Source organism: Arachis hypogaea, chromosome 11 (genome assembly GCF_003086295.3).
Source record: "Arachis hypogaea cultivar Tifrunner chromosome 11, arahy.Tifrunner.gnm2.J5K5, whole genome shotgun sequence".
Lineage (NCBI taxonomy): Eukaryota > Viridiplantae > Streptophyta > Magnoliopsida > Fabales > Fabaceae > Arachis > Arachis hypogaea.
Genome location: NC_092046.1, coordinates 105474326 through 105479912, shown reverse-complemented (window position 1 = coordinate 105479912; position 5587 = coordinate 105474326). Strand labels below are relative to the sequence as shown.

Below are 5587 nucleotides of genomic sequence, written 5' to 3'. Positions count from 1 at the left end.
TAACCACCTTCCTGAGAATATGTGACATAGTGAAGTCTAATGGTGTTCATCCTGACGCCTATATACTGCTTTTATTTCCATTCTCACTCAAGGATAAGGCAGCCAAGTGGCTGGAGTCTTTCCCAAAGGAGAGCTTGACAACTTGGGAAGATGTGGTGAACAAATTCTTAGCAAGATTTTACCCCCCTCAACGAATCAATAGGCTGAGAGCTGAGGTCCAAACTTTCAGGCAACAAGATGGTGAGACTCTTTATGAAGCATGGGAGAGGTTTAAGGACCTGACAAGGAGGTGTCCACCTGACATGTTCAACGAATGGGTGCAGCTGCACATTTTCTATGAAGGCCTGTCATATGAATCAAAGAAGGCAGTAGACCATTCATCCGGAGGATCTAGGAACAAGAAGATCCCTACCGAGGACTTCTCTCCAGGGGATAAAGTGATCTCAGCTTACTTCCCAGATATTCCCCCTGATCTCCCCACTGTACCATCTTAGTTACCTAAGGTCTTCATTATCAACAAAGTTCTCTCCTTGGAACATGTAGAGATCATTGATACAACCAATGGATATAAGTCCACAGCAAGAGGGGAGGACTTTAAGCATTACCAACCACCCTGATGAGGGAGAAACGTCAAGCTAGTGACGCTAAAGAAGCGCTTCATGGGATGCAACCCATGTTTTATATGCTTTTAATAGTGAATAAGTCAATATTCATGAATTCCAACCCAAACTCGACAAACACTTGGTGAAATCCTTATTATGCAGTATATAGCGAAGAACAAGTTTGGTGTTCAAAGCATGCCAAGAAAGCATGGATGCAACTCAGAGCATGCTAGTCTTGGAGCTTTGAACAAAACTTTTCATCACAGTACTCCAAACTAAGTTTGGTGTCACCCCAAGGTGCCACGAATATGCATATAAGGATACACAGTTAGTTAGTTAGTTGGTGTTGATGAATAAACAATCCAATCCTTTTTCTTTATTATTCTAGCCGTAAATTTTGAATTCTTATGATATTAATTTTTCTTATTCTTATAGGAAAAAGGAAAAGAGCATCGAAAGGGATTGATTGGACAATGAAATGAGGAAGGTTCGGCCACTTCATGAAGAGGGACTACACACTTGTTCTCAAAAGGGAACGTATTGGAAAATGTTGCCATGCAACATGGAAAAGAATGGGACCCTTGAAGACCGAACCAATAACCCTCATAAAGTGATGATCCTTGTCCTTTCTCCATGCACAACCCCAACCATCCATCAAGCAACCACTCCGTCAATCCACACCTTCCATTCACTCACAACCCCTCTATATAAGTGACCTTTGTTCCGTACCCCACCTTCACACTCCACGCACAATCTTCACACCTCTTTCTTTCGAAACCAAGCACCTCACACCACAATGGTGCACTGTATACTCAAAGGAGGAGAGATCAAGGTTCATGAACTCATAGCAGAAGGCATTAGAAAAATGGCAGAGAAAAGTGACTCAAGAGGAACGTTAGGTTACCCCAGCACTATTTACCGACTGTGCAAGAAAGCTGGGGTGGTGTTTGAAGATGAGGACCCCGTGTGGATAAAAGAGGGCATTCCAATAACCGTTCGACGAATGCATGCTACCGCATCCCCCCTGCCTCAACGGAAGCAGAGGAAGAGGCCAGCCCCTCAAGTAGTAGAAGGACAAGTCTTAGAAGGGCAAGCACCAGTCACCTTGGATATGCATCAACTGCAGGAAGCTATTGATGGCCTATCTCAACCATATTTGGAAAGCCAAGGAGCACAGAAGGAGCTTCAACTACAGATGATGGGGCAGCAAGAGGAATCACTCTCAAGATGGATGGCTCAACAAGGGGAGTGGCAAAAGCAAATGATGGAGCAACAACTGAGTCAAGGACAACAATGGAGTGAAACATTCCACAGGATGGAACAAAGGCAAAATGAACAACAACAATCCATCCAGAGGCTAATCAACATCCAAGCACATCAAGGTGCACACATACATGAGATGCATCAAAGACAAATAGAACAGGCAGAACTACTGGACGAGCAAAGGGCATTCGCAGAAGGAGTTTACCTGAGCGAGACTGTGCATCATATAAACACTCAAGCCAGGCTCGGTTACTTAGTAGGACAGCTGCCTATATTGCATCCAGGAATTACAAGGTACGAAGAAATGAGGGATGAATTAGCATGAGAAGAAAGACAAAAGGTGGAAGAGAGTCATGAATCAGTAAGGAAGGCACTTGAGGATTGGAAGCAAGCAAGATTGGCACGGATGCGAGGAAATGCAAGAGGACACAAAGAGGACAAACAAGGAAGAGAGCATAGGCAACCACACGAGTAAAAGGTGGTGGAGTTCCTTCTTTGGTCCATCTTTCTCTATGCTTTAAATAAGGAAGATCTTGTATGAAATAGAACTTTCTTCCATGTTAGTTTGAACTTTTTTTTTGTCTTTTAAGTTTTGTGTTGAAGAGGTCTATGCTTGCTAGTCTTTATGTCACTACATCATCACTAGGCTTACTTGTATGCTTGTTCCCTTAAATCAAATGAAAAGAGAATGAGTGTTTATAAAAGACCAGAATGGAGTTCATACTATGGAGTAAGTTCATGAGTTTATGGTGTGATCATAAGTTAGCTAAGTTGGTTCAACCACAAGGTGGGAAGACAACTATCTGTCATGAATACTATGCTTTGAACACACCCCATGAGATAGCTAAATAACAAGATCCTAATAAGAAAAAGGGGAAAAGAAAAATGAAAGTGGAAAAATAAAAGAAAAAGAGTAAGCAATAAGGCTAGGCACCAATGGTTTTAATCTTGAAGCATGTGTCTGTGGTGTTCCTGTGTGAGGGATTTACTTGGATGAATAAGCTCTTAGGGGTGCCTTATCACTTGGTAACTTGGGTTAACTAACTCGGGATTATCAGCTGAAAGTCCACTATCAAGAGTAACCCTCACTACAGAGCATTTAGTAACCCAAAGAGGTGCTGGACACCAAGGTCTCAAGAAAAGAAAATAAATAAACCATATGCCTGTGGTGTGTATGTATGGGGGAGAGACTTGAGGAAGTAAGTCCTTAGGGGTGCTTCAACACCTAGCACCTTGAACCAACTGGTTCGGGAGTGTTGGCTGAAAGCTTATTTTAAAGAGTTGCCCCCTTACAGAGCACTTAGCTTAAGAACACAAATAAGCCCTGAAATGACAACAAAAGGATCAATGAATAAAAGTCTCATGGGATGCAATCACAGTGAGTATTCTAGGACATGATAAAGGTCTGAAAGCCAGGAATGAACCTAAGTTGCTATGCATGAAACCACCATAAAATCAAGGACATGACCTCCACAAGAATGACTCATTTCTCTTGGTATTCCATTCATCATTCTCTTGTTCCAGTACTTGCTTAGGGACAAGCAAGCTTTAAGTTTGGTGTTGTAATGCCAGGGCATTTTGGCCAGTTTCACTGACCTTTTCTTTACTGTTTTTAGGGTAGTTTCATGCATTTCCTTAGAAAATAAGCTAGTTTTGGGTAGATATTCACTTACATCTTGATTCAAGCATACATTGTGCACTTTACATGATTTCATGAGGATTTTGCATGAATTTAATGACAAATTGGATGTTGTACTTCCCATGACTTGGACTAGAACTTTGATGCACTCTATTGCTTGATTTCAGGACAAAGGAAGCAAGGAAGAACCACGTTAGCAGCCACGTTAATCTAATTAACGTAACTCCTAATGTGGAATGGGAGTAACTTGCAAAGTTAATGAGAAAAGTAATCGCCAATAACGCTCTCGAAGCCATCATTGCCACGTTAAGAGTCACGTTAACTAAGTTAACGTGAACTCTAACGTGGAGAAAAGGAAATGGAGCCAACGTTAGTGACACTTACCTTTGTCACTAACGTTGGACCAAGCTCATAAGTGGCCACATTAAGAGCCACGTTAACTTAGTTAACGTGGGCTCTAACATTAAGAAGCAAGAGAGAAGCCACCGTTAGTGACATTCACCTTTGTCACTAACGTTGGCCAAGCCTCCATAAGCCACGTTAACTCCCACGTTAACTTAGTTAACGTGGAAGTTAACATGAAGCAAGAATGTGATCGCCAACGTTAGTGACACCTAACATTGTCACTAACGTTGTAATGAACCCACACAAGCTACTATGATCCACGTTAACTCCCACGTTAACTTAGTTAACGTGGAAGCTAACGTGGATAAGGGAATGATGAGCCAACGTTAGTGACACTCAACTTTGTCACTAACGTTGGAGATGTCTAGCATGGCCACGTTAGAAGCCACGTTAACCTAGTTAACGTGGACTCTAACGTGAGAAATAGGGGCACATTGGAACGTTAGTGACAAAGGTAAGTGTCACTAACGTTCTCGAAGGTTGGCAAGCCTATGTTAAAAGAGCCACGTTAACTAAGTTAACGTGGACTCTAACATAGGAAAGGGGGAGACTTCTCAACGTTATTGGGAAAGGTAAGTCCCAATAACGTGTGCGAAGGACAAAGAGGCAACGTTAGTAGCAACGTTTGTGCCACTAACGTTGGAGTTAACGTGGCTCTTACTTTGGTGAGGAACGTTAGTGAAAAAAGTGATTGTCACTAACGTTCTCGAACCCACATTTCCACTTAAACGTTAACACCACTAACGTCCTGAGCTAAAGTCTCTGCCCACTTCATACTTTCTCTCTGCAAGTAAAACTAAGCCCAATGAAGAAGATAACTGCTTCAAACTCAAGATCCAAAGGCCCATACCCAAGACTTAAAGAGCCAACTAGAAGATCAGAAGAGTAGTATATATAGGAGTAGCTTTGAATTAAAATGGGAGTTGGAAAATTATAGGGAGCCTCTTGGCATAGAACTACTCTCTGTATTTTACTTTCTCTGCACTTCTAGTTTCATCATGTATTCTCCATCTTTGTTTTCATTTTCCAGAGCTATGAACAACTAAACCCCTTTCATTGGGTTAGGGAGCTCTGTTGTAATTTGATGGATCAATACTAGTTTTCATTATTCTTCTTCTATCTTTTCTCTTGATTTTACTTGAAAGCTTTCGATCTTCATCCAATTGGGTAGTTATCTTGGAAAAGAAGCTATTCAAACTTGGATCTCTTCTGAACCTTGAAAGAGGAATGAAGAGATCATGCTAGAAATGCTTTCTCATGCTGGACCAAATTGGGTTTGGATGGATATGTGACTATAATCCTCTTAACACTTGATTTGGAAAATGCATGTGGTATAATCAGTGACCATACTTCATCTCTTCTCATGAGTAATTGACCAAGGAATTGGATATTGATCAAGATTTGAGAGATTGAATTACAAGGAATTGTAATTCGATCACTTAAGATTGCCAAGGAGATCAATGAGTGCATTGATTGAGGAAGAGATGAAAATGAAATTGATCCGGAGAATGCAACATCTCCTGAGCCCAATGAACTCCCTATTTCTGATCTTACCCATTCTCTTTAATTTCTGTCATTTACGTTTATGAGCAATTACCCCATTCCCATTTAAGATTCTGCAATTTACTTTTCGTCATCTACATTCAGCTCTTTATTTCTAGCATTTACTTTTCTGTTA

General features: G+C 41.1%; 1 non-coding gene across 1 annotated transcript; it reads right to left on the bottom strand.

Annotated features, from left to right (window-relative positions):
* Positions 1-200: 200 nt before the first annotated feature.
* On the bottom strand, positions 201-304 carry LOC112725040 (small nucleolar RNA R71). Its single transcript, XR_003164171.1, has one exon. It is a non-coding gene; the product is annotated as a small nucleolar RNA R71 (small nucleolar RNA).
* Between the last annotated feature and the right edge of the window lie 5283 nt (positions 305-5587).